This window comes from Mauremys reevesii, linkage group 2 (assembly GCF_016161935.1).
Source record: "Mauremys reevesii isolate NIE-2019 linkage group 2, ASM1616193v1, whole genome shotgun sequence".
In the NCBI taxonomy this organism is placed as follows: domain Eukaryota; kingdom Metazoa; phylum Chordata; order Testudines; family Geoemydidae; genus Mauremys; species Mauremys reevesii.
Window position 1 is genome coordinate 179,345,808 of NC_052624.1, and position 17,271 is coordinate 179,363,078.

The following is a 17,271-nucleotide window of genomic DNA, read 5'->3' on the forward strand; positions in this document are numbered from 1 at the left end:
AAGTGAAGAAACAGACTGACAGAGCCAGAAGGGTACCCAGAAGTCACCTACTCCAGGACAGGCCCAACAAAGAAAGTAACAGAACGCCACTAGTCGTCACCTTCAGCCCCCAACTAAAACCTCTCCAGGATCTACAACCTATCCTTAAGGACAATCCCTCACTCTCACAGACCTTGGGAGACAGGCCAGTCCTTGCATACAGGCAGCCTCCTAACCTGCAGCAAATACTCACCAGCAACTACACACCACACAACAAAAACACTAATCCAGGAACCTATCCCTGCAACAAACCCCGTTGCCAACTCTGTCTGCATATCTATTCAAGGGACACCATCATAGGACCTAACCACGTCAGCCACACCATCAGGGGCTCGTTCACCTGCACATCTACCAATGTGATATATGCCATCATGTGCCAGCAATGCCCCTCTGCCATGTACATTGGCCAAACCAGACAGTCTCTACGCAAAAGAATAAATGGACACAAATTAGACGTCAAGAATTATAACATACAAAAAACAGTTGGAGAACACTTCAATCTGCCTGGACGCTCAATAACAGACTTAAAAGTGGCAATTCTTCAACAAAAAACTTCAAAAACAGACTCCAGCAAAAAACTGCAGAACTGGAATTAATTTGCAAACTGGACACCATCAAATTAGGCCTGAATAAAGACTGGGAGTAGATGGGTCACTACAAAAACTAATTTCCCCATAGGAATTTCCCCCTACTGTTACTCATCTTCTTGTCAACTGTTTGAAATGAGCCACCCCTTATTACGTTGGCCTCATTACCACTACAAAAGTGATTTTTCCTCTCTTGGTATTCTACTGTTGGGAATAGCCACTTCCACTTTAATTGAATTGTCTCATTAGCACTGATCCCCCACTTGGTAAGGCAACTCCCATCTTTTCATGTACTGTGTATATATGCCTGCCTACTGTATTTTCCACTCCATGCATCTGATGAAGTGGGTTTTAGCCCACAAAAGCTTATGCCCAAATAAATGTGTTAGTCTCTAAGGCCTGGTTTACACTTGGGGGGGGGAGGGAGGGAATCAATCTCAGATATGCAACTTCAGCTACGAGAATAGCGTAGCTGAAGTCGATGTATCTTAGATCAACTTAGAATCACTTACTTCGTGTCCTCGCAGCGTGGGATTGATGGCCGCCACTCCCCCATTGACTCCGCTTCTGCCTTTCGCCCCGGTGGAGTTCCGGAGTCGACGGGGAGTGCGTTCGGGGATCAATGTATCGCGTCTAGACAAGACGCGATACATCGATCCCTGATAGATCGATTACTACCCGCCGATCCTGCGGATAGTGTAGACGTACCCTAAGGTGCAACAATATCTAGGTTACTCCAGTTCCAGAGGACCAGTCTCTTACCCCAGGACAATTGTACCTCAGATCTCAAACCAAAGACAACACTTGTAGCTAATCCTATGGTAAACTAACTAAATTGGCTACACTTGCAAATTTGCAGCACTGCAGCAGGGTGTGAAAACACACCCTCTCCAGCGCTGCAAATTGCGGCGCTGCAAAGCGCCAGTGTGGTCAAAGCCCCAGCGCTGGAAGCGCGGCTCCCAGAGCTGTACGTTATTCCCCACAGGGAGGTGGAGTACGGACAGCGCTGAGAGAGCTCTCTCCCAGCGCTGGCGCTTTGACTACACTTAGCGCTTCAAAGCGCTGCCGCGGCAGCGCTTTGAAGTGCAAGTGTAGCCAAAGCCTGAGAAAATAAATGAGAGTTATTTACAAGGTTAAAGCAAGTAAACATATACACATACAAAGGAGTTATAGTCTTAAATTCCAAAAAGTAATAGATGCTGCTGTAATGTGCAAGTTCTCTACGTTCTTTAGAGCTAAATCCAAGATTAGCAGCTTGGGGATCCCTTGCTTATGCTTAGAACTATAGCCCTCTCCAAATTCCAAGTAGCATAGCAATGACAATTTCTTCTTGACCTCCCCTCTTCATGGGTGTGGGGAAAACAGTCAACAAAGACTTTTGTCCACTAATGTTCCACAATGGCTTGTCTGGTATCTATGGGTGTTATTTTGTTGGCGAGGAGATGACACCTTTTATGGTAAACTAGTACTTCACACTTGGTAATGCTTCTCTCCTGGGTGTGGGAGTTTACAGATTTAGAGCAGAGAAAACACTTAAATATTGCCTTATAAGATGGGATACAGATGTTATAAGTAAGATTAATACATGCAGTGTCCTACAAGCATTTCATAAAGTCTAAACATGAAACATTCTTACAACTCTAATATCTATTTTAACAATACTAACAGACAGGTGACCCAGACTGGTTTCCAGCTATGCATTTGTCAGTGTTTAGTAAGGCCTAGCAGCCTTGGCATGAGCTGGCACCCGGTCTGCTATCACCACAGTAAGTACAAAATAAGTGCTTTATCACCAACTTGCTAGTCCATGATTTTCACCGACACATGAAGATTTCATTGCATTGGGTTCTTCTGGTGAGCATTAAAATGACTGAACACATCAATGTGCTAGATGAATGAGAACAAAGTGGTGGTACAGTATGAACTTGGTCTGGACAGCTAATGAGTTAGCTTTGTTTCCTTTAAAACTACAGGACACAGACTCAGCTCTTTCCTGATAATCACTGCTGAGTGTCTTACTTCAGATTGCAATGATCTCTTGAGTCTCAGGGTTGACCCAGTTTGTTGCAGTATCTTGGCCCAACCCAATATAATGAACTATAAAGTAGTCACCTCTCCCTCTTATTCAATAATCAGAAATGTCCCAACCCCAACATTAAGTATAGTGCACAAAAAAAAGGCAGAGCACGTACCAACTTATAGAGGATTCTCAGTGGAGGTTCTGAGTAGGTGGCTGTCTAATGGTAAGTGAAACCACACAAAAAGTACCCAAATTATGGTTGCCAACCCTCCCAATTTCACTGGGAGTCTCCCGGAATCAGGCCATATTTTCCAGAGGCTACTGAAGCCAAATGGGGAGATTTTAGGCACTGAAAGTCTGGCGGTGCAGTGGGGCTAAGGCAAGTTCCCTGCCTGCCATGGCTTTGTGCTGCTCCCAGAAGCAGCTGGCATGTACCTGTGGCCCCTGTGGCGGGGCTGGAGGCGTTGCATGCTGCCCCTGCCCCCAGTGCTGACTCCACAGCTCCCATTGGCCAGGAGCTGCAGCCAATGGGAGATGTGGGCAGCACATGATGCCCCTGGGGCCACAGGGATCTGACAGCCGCTTCCGGGAGCAGCGCAGGGCCAGGGCAGGCAGGGAGCCTGCCTTAGCCCCACTGCACTGCCAACCGGGAGCTGCCTGAGGTAAGCCCCTCCTGGCCAGAACCTGCACCCCACCCCCCTGGCCCAGCCTAGAGCCCCCTCCTGCACTCAAACTCCCTCCCAGAGCCTGCACTGCTACCCTATCCCTGAGCCCCCTCTAGCACCCAAACTCCCTCCCAGAGCTTCCACCCTGCACCCCCTTTCCACACTCCAAACCCCTCGGCCCCAGCCCAGAGCCAGCACCCCTTCCCGCAACCCAACCCCTTGCCCCAGTCTGGTGAAAGTGAGTGAGGGTGGGGGAGAGCAAGCAATGGAGGGACGGGGGATGGAGTGAGTGGGGCAGGCCTCAGAGAACAGGTGGGATGAGGACGGGGGCAGGGCAAGGGTATTTGGGTTTGTGTGATTAGACAATTGGCAACCCTAACCCAAATTCTTACAACTAAACCATCTCCCTAATATCTTTCAAAGCTCCTTTTAGGAAAATTGTTATAAATTCTTCTTTGCTAGATCATCATCATCATCATCAGAATATTGCTTGCGTATTTTCTTCCAAGTGAAAAACCAATACTTTGTGCATCAGGAAAGTTGGATATATATCTATATTGATATAGATATTGATAAAGCTATTGATAGAGAATGTTTGCTTGAATTTCATTTAAGGTTAAGAAACCTTGAAGTAGGAGCAGCTTGAAGAACAATGAGCAGCAAAATAAGCTTTCAAAACAATAAAAATACAGGACTGGTGAGTAGAATTTCTCATTACTATACAACAGTGGCTCTCAACCTTTCCAGACTACTGTACCCTTTTCAGGAGTCTGATTTGTCTTGAGTACCCTCCAAGTTTCATCTAACTTAAAAACTACTTACTTACAGAATCAGACATAAAAATATAAAGGTGTCGCAGCACACTGTTACTGAAAAATTGCTTACTTTCTCCTTTTCCCCATATAATTATACAATAAATAAATTGGACTATATTTCAGTGTATAGATCAGTATAAACAAGTCATTGTATAAAATTTTAGTTTGTACTTACTTGGCTAGTGCTTTTTATGTAGCCTGTGGTAAAACTAGGCAAATATGTAGATGAGTTGATATACTTGCTAGAAGACCCCTGCATACTCCCTGGAATATGCGTACACCTGGTTGAGAACCACTGCTATACATTATAGGTTTAAATAGAGTTTAAGCAATGTTGTCCCTTTCTCTGGTCCTAATTTTGGTAGCTAAATAAATGCACTGATGCAGGGCCGGCTTTAGGAAGTGTGGGGCCCAATTCGAACATTTTCGGCGGGGCCCTGGCAGGGATGACTTAAAAAAAAAAAAGTGTAAAAAAAAGCCTTTCATTTCTTCCATGTATTATTTACTTTCCATAACTATATAAATAATAAAATTATATATTATGTACATTGCATCATATATGCTGTTGATTGGTTATTAATGACTGCTGTTTCACATGTGTGGGTCCCCGCCACTCCCTGGGGGTGTGCACACGTGTGGGTCCCAGCTGCTCCCTGCACCCCTCATTGAAGCAGGTGTGCAGGGTTACTGCCCTGGGAACTGCAGAGCAGCAGTGGACATGGGGCTGGTTGAAGGCAGGCTGACTGGAGGTAGGGTCTGGCTGCAGGCAGGGCAAGGGGTGGGGGGCTGGCTGGAGACAGGGGAGTATGGGGCGGGCTGGCTTCAGGCAGGGCCACAGGGGGGTGCAGCAGGGGTTGGCAGGGCTGGAGACAGAGGAGTGCGGGACTGGCTGGCTTCAGGCAGGGGGGTGCAGCAGGGGTTGACTGGAGACAGGGCAGGGGGTTTGGCAGGGGCTGGCTGTGGGCACGGGGTGCAGAGCTGGCTGCAGGCGGGGGGGACGGGGCTGGTGCGGGCAGGTCAAGGGGTGCAGCAAAGGCAGCTGGAGCCCCAGCCCTTTAAATAGCCCCCAAGCCCCCCACTATTCCAGGGCTCTGGGGGCTATTTAAAGGGCCCCGGGCTCCCCTGCTTCTACCCTGCCCCGGATCTTTTAAATAGCCGCGGGAGCCCTGGGGAATGCATGGGGGCGGTGGGGCTCCGGCAGCTATTTAAAGGACTGGGGTGGCAGAGGCAGCTGGAGCCCCGGCCCTTTAAATAGCCCCGGAGCCCCCCGCTACTGATGTACTCTGAGAAATGGTTTGCTGACAGTTAAAAGTTGAGGAAATCTTTTGTCATAAAGCTGAGAACTAAATGATGATGTGAGATGGAGAAGGCTTCAAATATTTGTCTGTGTACATATAGGAGCCTCTTTGGCAGAAGAAAAGGGTTGTGAGGGGAGCTGGAACAGGCTTGCAGGGAACGGAGACCATCTTTAAGAACTTCTCTGGCAGTTGTTATATAGTTAAGTCTGCTGAGTGACATGTGATTCAAAACAGGCCATCATTTGTGTTTTCATCATTCTTTCACTGAGCTTTAAAAAATGCTCTGTGATCCTTCATTTGGAAGGCCTAGTTAAAACTGGCCTGTGCCTCATTTTGTCAAGCTGCAGCATCCATCACTAATTTGAAGTCCTACCATGAGGCCTGACAACACAGTATTTGTTGAAAACTTGGGAACTTCCGAGAATCTATTTATTCTCATCATTCTGAGAAGGCTTAGAAAGACGCTGCAGTTGCCAAAAATATTCTTATCAGTAGCAATTAAAAAAAAAAAAAAGCATGAGATAAAATTAAACTAGATTATTTGAGGAGAGAGTGGAGAGTGTTGAGTAAGTTTATTAAAAACAATTGGTTTTATCTGGATTGTCACTAGTAGAAAAATCAACAAATGCTTAAGGTTCAACTGGCAGTGCACTAAAAAAACAGCCGTTCTCAAATATGGGTATGCAAATCATTTTGTCATTTTCCTGGCTATATTGTAGTTTTCTATCAGTTTAATAGAATTGTAGAATCATAGACTGTTAGGGTTGGAAGAGACCTCAGGAGGTCATCTAGTCCAATCCTGTGCTCAAAGCAGGACCAACACTAACTAAATCATCCCATCCAGGGCTTTGTCAAGTCGGGCCTTTAAAACCTCTAAGGATGGAGATTCCACCACCTCCCTAGGCAACCCATTCCAGTGCTTCACCACCCTCCTAGTGAAATAGTGTTTCCTAATATCCAACCTAGACCTCCCTCACTGCAACTTGAGACCATTACTGCTTCTTCTGTCATCTGCCACCACTGAGAACAGCCTAGCTCCATCCTCTTTGGAACCCCCCTTCAGGTAGTTGAAGGCTGCTATCAAATCCCCCCTCACTCTTCTCTTCTGCAGACTAAATAACCGCAGTTCCCTCAGCCTCTCCTTGTAAGTCATGTGCCCCAGCCCCCATGGGTGGCAGGTTTGTAGAAATTTTGGTGGTGCCCAGAACCCGCCCCCCCAAACTCTGCCCCCTACCTGCCTAAGGCTCTGGGAGGGGGGTTGGGTGGGGGGAGGAGGTCTGGGGTGCAGATCCTGGGCTGGGGATTAGGGTGCAGGAGGGGTGCAGGGTGCAGGCTCTGGGATAGAGTTTGGGTGCTGGGTGCAGGCTCCGGGCTGGGGAAGGGAGTAGGTGTGCAGGAGGGGGTGAGGGGTGCAGGCTCTGGGATGGAGTTTGGGGGTGCGGGGTGCAAAGGGAGAGGGTGCAAAGGAAGGGGGTGCAGACTTTGGGAGAGAGTTTGGGAGCAGGAGGGGGTGTGTGGGAAGGGGGTGCACGCTCTGGGATGGAGTTTGGGGATAGGAGGGGGAGCAGGGGTGAGGGCTGTGGGGCTGAGGATGAGGGGTTTGGAGTGTGGGAGGGGGCTCAGGGCTGGGGCAGAAGATTAGGGTGCGGGGGATGAGGGCTCTGGCTGGGGCTGAGGATGAGGGGTTCATGATGCAGAAGGGGGCTCAGGGCTGGGGCAGAGGATCAGGGTGTGGGGGGATGAGAGCTGGGGATGAGGGGTTTGTGGTGTTGGAGAGGCTCAGGGCTAGGGTGGAAGGGCAGGGTAAGGGCAGCCTGCCCTGCCAGTAGCGAATGGGGGGCACTAGGACCCAGGGGCAGCAGACAGCAGTTGCTGCCGGGAGCGGGGCTCCTCATAGGAATGTGCTACACGGGCAGCACAAGCAGGCACGGGAGAGGCGTGTGCCGATTTCTGCGAGGCAGGGAAGTGGTGGGGCATGGGGGAGACCCACAGGGGCTGGGGCCTGCTCCAGGCAGGGCCGGGGGAAAGACCCAGCTCCAAATATTGGTGGAGTAGAGCCCCCAGCCCTGACTATTGCTGGAGCTCAGGCACCACAAAAGAATATAACCCGCCGCCTATGCCAGCCCCCTAATCATTTTGTTTGCCCTCCACTGGACTTTCTTCAATTTGTCCACATCCCTTTTGTAGTGGGGGGACCAAAACTGGACGCAGTACTCCAGGTGTGGCCTCACTAGTGCCGAATAGAAGGGAATAATCACTTTCCTCGATCCGCTGGCAATGCTCCCACTAAGACAGCCCAATATGTGGTTGGCCTTCTTGGCAACAAGGGCACACTGCTGATTCATATCCAGCTTCTCGTCCACTGTAATCCCCAGGTCCTTTTCTGCAGAACTGCTGCTTAGCCAGTCAGTCCCCGCCTCTAATGGTGCACGGGATTCTTCCTTCCTAAGTCCAGGATTCTGCACTTGTCCTTGTTGAACCTCATCAGATTTCTTTTGGCCCAATCCTCCAATTTGTCTAGGTCACTCTGGACCCTATCCCTATCCCTCCAGTTTATCTACCTCTCCCCCCCCAACTTAGTGTCATCTGCAAACTTGCTGAGGGTGCAATCCACACCATCCTCCAGATAATTAAGAAAGATGTTGAATAAAACCAGCCCCTGGGGCACTCCACTTGATACTGGCTGCCAGCTAGACACTGAGCCATTGATCACTATCCATTGAGCCTGACAATCTAGCCAGCTTTCTATCCACCTTATAGTCCATTAATCCAATCCATACTTCTTTAACTTGCTGGCAAGAATACTGTGGGAAATAGTATCAAAAGCTTTGCTAAAGTCAAGATAAATCTCATCCACTGCTTTCCCCATATCCACAGAGCCAGATATCTCATCATAGAAGGCAATCAGATTGGTGAGGCATGACTTTCCCTTGGTGAATCCATGTTGACTGTTCTTGATTACTTTCCTCTCCTCCAAGTGCTTCAAAATGGATTCCTTGAGGACCTGCTCCATGATTTTGCTGGGGACTGAAGTGAGGCTGACCGGTCTGTAGTTCCCCCAGTTCTCTTTCTTCCCTTTTTTAAATATGGGCACTATATTTGCCTTTTTCCAATCATCCGGGACATCCCCCGATTGCCATAAATTTTCAAAGATAATGGTCAATGGCTCTACAATCACATCAGCCAACTCCCTCAGCACCCTTGGATGCATTAGATCTGGACCCAGGGACTTGTGCATGCCAGCTTTTCTAAATAGTCCTTAACCTGTTCTTTCACCACTGAAGGCTGCTCACCTCTTCCCCAAACTGTGTTGCCCAGTGCAGCAGTCTGGGAGCTGACCTTATCTGTGAAGACCGAGGCAAAAAAAGCATTGAGTACTTCAGCTTTTTCCACATCATCTGTCACTATGTTGCCTCCCTCATTCAGTAAGGGTCCCACCACCTTCTTGTTGCTAACATACCTGTAGAAACCCTTCTTGGTACCCTTCACATCCCTTTCTAGCTGCAACTCCAATTGTGCCTTGGCCTTCCTGATTACACCCCTGCATGCTCTAGCAATATTTTTATACTCCTTCCTAGTCATCTGTCCAAATTTCCACTTCTTGTAAGCTTCTTTTTTTAGTTTAAGCTCACAGAAGATTTCACTGTTAAGCCAAGCTGGTCACCTGCCATATTAGCTATTCTTTCTGCACATTGGGATGATTTGTTCCTGCACCCTCAATAAGGCTTTTTTAAAATACAGCCAGCTCCCCTGGACTCCTTTCCCCCTCATATTAGCCTCCCAGGGGATCCTGCCCATCAGTTCCCTAAAGGAGTCAAAGTCTGCTTTTCTCGGGTCCGTATTTTGCTACTCTCCTTTCTTCCTTTTCTGAGGATCCTGAACTCAACCATCTCACGGTCACTGCTGCCTAGGTTGCCACCCACTTCTACTTCCCCTACCAATTCTTTCCTGTTTGTAAGCAGCAGATCAAGAGGAACAGGGTCCCTAGGGAGGTTGGACTCTGATCATGGTACTGGAAAGTTGGACTCTGATCATGCAGTTGTGAGACAAGAAAACTTTCTTGACCTTTCATGTATATTTCCAGGCCCTACAGCTACAGTATTTTTTTTTTAAAACAAGAACTCAACAGCTCATTGAAGAAAAAAATTGTGGGGTCTTTGAAAGATTTCCCCATACCTGGTAGAGTCATCTTCTCTTTCCGCAAATTCATTGGACCAAAAAGATATTCCTCATTGTAGGGTTATATCCACCACTAAAAAAATCATTTTGAGATTTCGCCTTTGCAGATATTCCTATAATAGGAATTGGGACTTTTAAAATATATTTTGACTGGAGAATTTTATTTTACATACAGTCAAGTTTAATTTATATATACTTGTAGTTATATAGTCAAGTTACAGTTTTATAAATAATGATAGTATTAATATCCGTCAGATTAACAACTGCCCTGAACAGCACTTAATCCAGATTTATGACTGAGAGGGTTTAAAATCCCAGCGTGTATTTCGTTCCAGCTTCCTCCAGACTGATTGTTTTCTCAAAGATACCAAAGAGATACCATCAAAGATAGGAGAGGTCACTGGTAGGTTAGCTGTCAGCTACTGTACAGCACTGAGTCGGCACACCTGGGGACCAAGCTTTCTGTCACTGATGGACAAGAGTGCAGGAGGGGTGATTCAGAATGACACAGCATGTTCTAATGAACCCCAAACTCAGAATGAAAATTTAATATGAAATGGATGAATTTCTGAATTTTGCCTGAAACTCTGCCCTTGAAAGATCCATGAACTCACCAGGCTATTTGATGTTCCCAGATGGGGAACCAAATTGAGGTGTCAAGGTCCTGGGACTGTAGTCACTAAGTACAACTACTAGACCTAGGAGGCAGGAGTATCTCACATTGATCTCTCTATTTCCCCTTCCCTCCTTTTAACTATTCAGACGCAGCATTGTGTGGCTCCAAAGACAGCCATGTCCTGTTCTGCTTGGCCAGTGGAGGAGTCATCTCCATTATTATGATGTAGCAGAAATAGTACTGTATTATTTATTGGTTTGACCCCCGCCACCCCCCCCCCCCCCAAGTTGAGTTAGGTGCTTCACAGACAAACAAGATAAACATGTTCTCTGCCCATAAGAACTTTTGATCTAAATGTAAGACTGGAAACACCAACTGAGAGAAACAACTAATGAGGAGGCTAGACGGAAGGGAGCCACAGGGGTTACAAATATACATTTACACAGGTACTTAGGTATGCCCTGCGCATGTCTTATAGTTACCATGGTCTGAATTAAAGACACAAAAATAGCAGCTCATTAAGGCTTGTAGCTCCTCCTGGGAAGAAGAAAATTAATTTTAAAATGTGAACTTTTGGAGTCAGCCTATTAGTAATGGCCGGTGCTCCAAAATGGGAGATCTGAGTTTGATGTGGGGTCTCCTGCTCTTGTGTTTCTTGGCAGGAATAGGGCACCTTTTATCACCCAATAGCATCCTCTCTGGCTGATTAAGGAGGAGTAGTTTTGTCTTCAGCCAGAAGTATCTTCGATTTCAGCAATACAATAATATAACTGCAGCATTTGGGGTACTTGCTGTAGCAGTATTTTAAAATTAAGATGTTACAGTGAGGGGTCTGTGAAGGTTGTTGGTTTTGAAGGTAAAGTTAAAATAAACTTCATATTAACTCATGTCAGTCTTAAAACACAAAGCCACACCTGTATTTTACAGTGTTGTGGGGCTCAAGCCCTCCAAAGGACAATAGTTCTAGCCTAGAGAATGTTATAAGGAACAAGTCTGAAATCAGAGTGACTTCAATACCCAAACAACACAATAATACCCCCCTACAATGTCATGGTGTTCCTGTAAAATAGGCATTGTAAGAAATACTAAGGAAAGATCATAATCCTTTTTCCTCAGGGAGTTATAAATTAGCATATGACACCACCATTAGCTAATCAGAGAACTTCAACTTGTGCCCAGCATTTGAAACCCTTCTCCACCATATGAAATTTCTGGTTATGTTATCAACACATCTATGTGAGATGAAGTCTCTTCTCATAGTCTGTCTCCCTCCATCTTACTGTTACTATATTCTTATATGGGGCACACTTTATACTGAGGTTACGTTTAGAAAGGGTTAATAAATGATTAATAGCTGTTTACAAGCATGTTGCCGACCTGAGTAGAATTTGTTATAGATTATTAAAAGGTCATCAATCAAAGGTATCTTGGATGGTTATAAGCCATGGTCATCTATAACAATTGATGAACTAATAATTAACTCTGTATAAATGTAAAAGCTTAATATAAAGTGTGACCCATATTTATAATGCTATACTAAACTGATGGTACCAATGATAGTCAGACCAGATTAGCCAGATTGATGGCAAAGAAGAACATCAAAGGAGACAAATGCAACATCTTCCCGTAATGAATTTTGGCCAGCCTCTCTCATTATGGTGCTAAGACTGTTGTATCTTTAGACTCTTGCTTTTCATGGCTGGTAAAACCAAGCTGTGGGAAAGGCATTTGGGTCCCAGAATGGTTGAAATTACACATCACCCCTATACACAAGAGCAAAGCCCAGGCTCAAGAAATCATCTCCCTCTGTCAACAATGTCACCAATAGTTGTCCTTTCACTGACCTTTTTGGGGAAAGGCCATTGAGAAGGTTGTAATGAAGCAACTTTGGCATCAGCCCTGACTCTTTTTAATCTGGCATTTATCTTGGGTACTCGGAGAAGACTACACTAAATTTGCTGGTTAGATGCTGATTCCTTTATTGAGCTGTATTTGAAATGATTGAATATGAGTTTTTCCTGGCTTGTCAGAAGACTCTGGCTTGGGTGGGCAGGACAGCACTGGCTATCACAGAGATAGCAGAGGGTGCTGTTGAGTCATTTAGGTTCATTTACTATAAGGGATGTCTCATGCAAGACACAGTTCAGCCATTCTTCCTATTCAACATGTACTACATGTGAGGCTTACATATGAGTGAGACAAATTTTTCTATCATAGAATCATAGAATTCAAGATCAGAAGGGACCATTATGATCATCTAGTCTGACCTCCTGCAAGATCTGGAAAAGATTATATCATACCATTGACCCATTGTACTATTTACCAGTGTGGTATTGACTAAGCCCGTTATCCTATCATACCATCTCCTCCATAAACTTATCTAGCTTAATCTGAATTTTCTGACTGACAATTTATATCCTCTGATATATTTAAAGAGTGTGATCATATGGTGCCATATATATGCAAATATGTACTCCTCTGATCCTTTGTGTCAAACGTGGATGGTGCAGTCATTCTGCTTTCCTATTACATGGCCAAGACACAGAGATGGGTCATGAAAGCAAAATCCAGGCAAAATAGAAGTGATTCTGGTAGGCTGAAGGAAGCTTCTGGGATTTGTGTTGGGGATTGTGTCTGCTCACATTATTGAATGGGTGAATCCCTTTTGGTCAGACATTTATAGTCTATGGGGGGGATGCTTCTGGGTTTTCAGGTAGCATTGGTGGCCAGAAGTGCATTTTTTCACCATCAATGTTTGACTCTGCTACCATTATCCATACCATTGCAACCTCCAGAGTAAATTATAGCAATATACGCTATATGGCACTAACCTGGAAGCACACTCAGAATTTACAGTGCATGCAGAGTGTAGTAGCCTGCTTGCTTAATGGTGTCTGATTATGAGCAGCATGTTAAATCAGTATCCCAGTGACTGCACTGGCCCCTTCAGTTATGGATGTAACCCAGTGTATTAATAAGAATACCTACCTCTTTTGTAGTATTTTTCATCAGTAGATCTCGAGGTCAGTATGCCCCTATATGAGTTGTGTTCTGACTCTCTCTTTATGTGACATCACGAGAGATGAAATTATCTGTTCTACAGACTAGATTTTTATAACTCACTTAGAAGCAGGACATTATTGGGGAATGGCCTTCAGTGTTGGGATTTGCTTCCTTCATTGGTCCAAGGAACACTAGGGCATGATATAAGACCTATCTGTTTATTCAGTCTTTTGACTTAGAGAGCAGCAATTGTGAGCAATGTAAGGATTCTTCTTCCAGGAAGAGAGTCAAATAAAGTCTGTGGTGTCAGTGGGTTGACATTTCTGTACATGCATCCAGAGATTGTGATGAATGCATTTTATAAAAATAATAAAAATAAACTTTCTCACAATCATAAATAATGATACTGCAAACAAAAAGCTTTGCAAGTTGCAGCTTTATGCGTTGCCAGCCCTTGGTCCTCAGTGAACCTTTTGTGGAAAGCAGAAAGAGCAAATGATGAATAACTGTTTGACCTGAGTTTACTTGTGGTAATTTGTTTTTTAAATATTCCTGGGCCAAACCTCTTTCTTAAAATGTAAATTATTTTGAAAGTTTGGGGGCAAAAAATGTAGTACTACAAAGGAGAATAACAGAGTAGCTACATCTGGCAATAAAACAAAAAAAGCCATGATCGTTGTTGTGCTTATTTCACATGTTTTGGTATGGTCTTTTTATTTCTCTCTGTCTTTTCTAAACTCTCTCTGGCTGTTTTTCATTGCATGGCGGCAGGACAGTATTTGTGTATTTTCCTCTTGCTGCCGCCTGAAAGAAAAATGACCCTATAACATGTAAGATTTTCTAGCCACTACATTTAATTATAAAGAAGAAGAAAATACATGTTTCTAAAGTCTGAAAAGGAAATATGCATAAGGATTAGAGCAGGAGGCTGAGAGTCAGAAGGTCTAGGTTGGATCTATTCCAGGCTCTGCTACTAACTTGCTGTTTGTCTTTGGGTAAGTCATTTCACCTCTTCGTGTCTCAGTGTTACCATCTGTAAAATGAAGAAAATAGTATGTCAGAAGGGCCTTGAGAGGTTTGATTCATTACAATTCTTCAGCCAAAACGCTTGTAGATGCAAAAACCATGCACATATCTATTATAACAATTGAGTAATCATCAATAAGGCAGCAAATGCCAATGTGGCAGACTGATGAGGCAGTTGAAACCTAAGAAGTGCAGCTCAGCATATGAGAGAGGTACAACACTTTCCAAGTTGCTGTATTATGAGTTCTATTATTTTATTATTGATTTGTGTATTTGTGTAGAAAATGGATGTATTATTTAGCTCAAACCCCTGGAATAATACCCCTCAAATTAAATATATATATATATATATATAGTTTTACAACAACTTTGAAAATCTTTTAGCCTGCCTTTCTCACCTCCATGCTTACCTGCATTTCCTGTTTTGAGATATCACAGACTGGACTTCCTGCTGGCAGGCATCATTAAAAAGGTAGTTGTCACTTGGGCCATCTCTACACTACAGAGTTTTATCGACGCAAGTTACGCCAATGATCAAAAACTGCTATAATTATATTGCTTATGCATGTTAACCAAACTCTCCTTCTTTTGGCAGAGCATGTCTATAGTTGGTGCTCTAGCATCAACAGAGAGATGGGTGCCCTGTGGGTAGCTATTCCACTGTGCTACTCTCCACCTTCTGCAGCTAGGAGTTGTGGGAAGGTGAAATGGATCACAGTGCATCATGGTGTGGGCTCAACATCCCATGATGCAGTTTTTTCCATCCCATCATTCCATGGACTTCTGACTGCATTTCACAGCATTTTTCAATGGCCTCTGTTTACTGTGCACCCGCAATCTCTGTCTGAAAGAATGGATCCTGCACTGCTCTCTACTGTTGTGATCACTGTTATGAACACATTGTGGCTGGTGATGCAGTATATCATGAGCTCCCAATATGAACAGGAATCAGAGGTGCCTGACCTGCTGCGTGCTGGGAAAAGAAACAACACAGGATTACTTTTGGCATTCAGGAAGCAGCTGCACACAATGGACTGTTACTTTTGGGCTTGGGAAACAAGCACTGAGTGGAGGGATCACATCATTAGGCAGGTCTGGGATGACAAGCAGTGGCTGCAGAACTTTCGGATGCAGAAAGCCACCTTCCTGGAACTATGCGCTGAGCTCGCCCCAGCACTGCAGCACAAGAACATCAAAAGGAGAGCTGCCCTCTTGGTGGAGAAGCGCGTGGTGATCACTATGTGGAAGCTGCCACTGTTCGGTCACAAATCAGTTTCAAGTCGGGAAGTCCACCATTGGGGCTGCATTAATGCAAGTGTTCACACAGGCGCCAACTTTCCTTGGCTCTGGTGGGTGCTCATGCCCCCCCCCTGCCTTCGGCTCTGCCCCAACTCTGCCCCCTCCCTGCCCCTATTGGACCCCTCCCCAAATCCTCACCCCGGCCCTGCCTCTTCCCTGAGTGCTTCTCATTCCTCCTCCTCCTCCGCCCTCCCTCCCTCCCAGCGTTTGCCATGCGAAACAGCTGTTTCATGGTGCAAGCGCTGGGAGGGAGGGGGGAGAAGCAGGACCTGGCGGCGCTGAGGTGAGAGGGGGCAGAACAGGGTGGGGAGCTGCTGGTGGGTGCAGAGCACCCATCAATTTTTCCCCATGGGTGCTCCAACCCATGGAGTCGGTGCCTATGAGTGTGCAAGTCATCAATCACATCCTGCTATAAAGGACTGTGACTCTTGACAATGTGTATGAAATAGTGAATGGCTTGGCGGCTTTTCCTTCCTGTGGTGGGGCAATAAATGGCACGCATATCCCGATTTTGGCCCCAGACCATCTTGCGATGGAGTACATTAATAGAAAGGGCTATTTCTCTATGGTTTTGCAGGCACTTGTGGATCACCAGGGTCATTTAACTGACATCAACATGAGGTGGTCCAGGAAGGTGCATGATGCATGCATCTTCAGGAACATTGGCCTGCACAGAAATCTGCAAGAAGGGACTTTCTTTCCAGACCAGAAGATTCCAGTGGGGGAATATTGAAATGCCCACAGTGATCCTGGGAGACCCGGCATACCCCTTACTCCCATGGCTCATGAAACCTTACGTGGGAAACCTTGACAGCAGCAAGGAGTGCATCAACGATAGGCTAAGCAGGTGCAGAATGACCATAGAATGTGCCTTTGGCAGATTAAAAGCATGCTGGTGCTGCCTTTGTGGCAGGTTAGACCTAAATGAGGAAAATATTCCCATGGTCATAGCAGCCTGCTGTGCACTCCATAATATTTGTGAGGCTAAGGATGAAATTTTCCCCTGGCGTGGAACACGGAGGCAGATCATCTGGTGGCTGATTTTGAGCAGCCAGATACCAGGGCTATTAGAGGGGCACAATGTGGGGGCTATTTGAATCAGGGAGGCTTTGAGGCACCATTTTGAGAATGAGCTCCAGTAATGTGTCTTTCTATACAGCACTCTATCATGCTTTGTTACCTTGCCACCTTGCATGAAAATTTTGATGATTCCTGACTGATTTGTACTCAGCAAATGATGGAATTACCACTGGGTATTAATTCCAGCAGCAACCAAACAAAGATTTGTTATCTTTCAGAGAGTGTTTTTATTAAATACCTCTTAACAATACACACAATAGGCTTGGTGGAAAGAGAGATAAGAGTACAGGGTGGTGTAGGCTTTCACAGCTGTGTGTTTGTTCAGGTATCATTTTGGAAGCTGTCCAAACAGGTGGAGTGAACGGGGTACCGAGACAGGCCAGGAAGTTGCAAGGAATGTGTGGGAGGAGTTTCGGGAGGGTATGGAAAGCAGTTATGTGTCCACAGCAGCTGGGGCTAAGCACACATGAATTCTACTTGCAGCATGATTAGGGACTTCAACATCTCTTTTTGCTCCTCCATCAGTTTTATCATCCATTCCTGGACCATTAAAATTGGCTCCTGGCTCTCCTTTTCTGTCCTGCTTGTCTACTTTATAATTTTCTTTTAAAGTATCTCTCCACGTCCTCTGTTCTTGTTTTTCA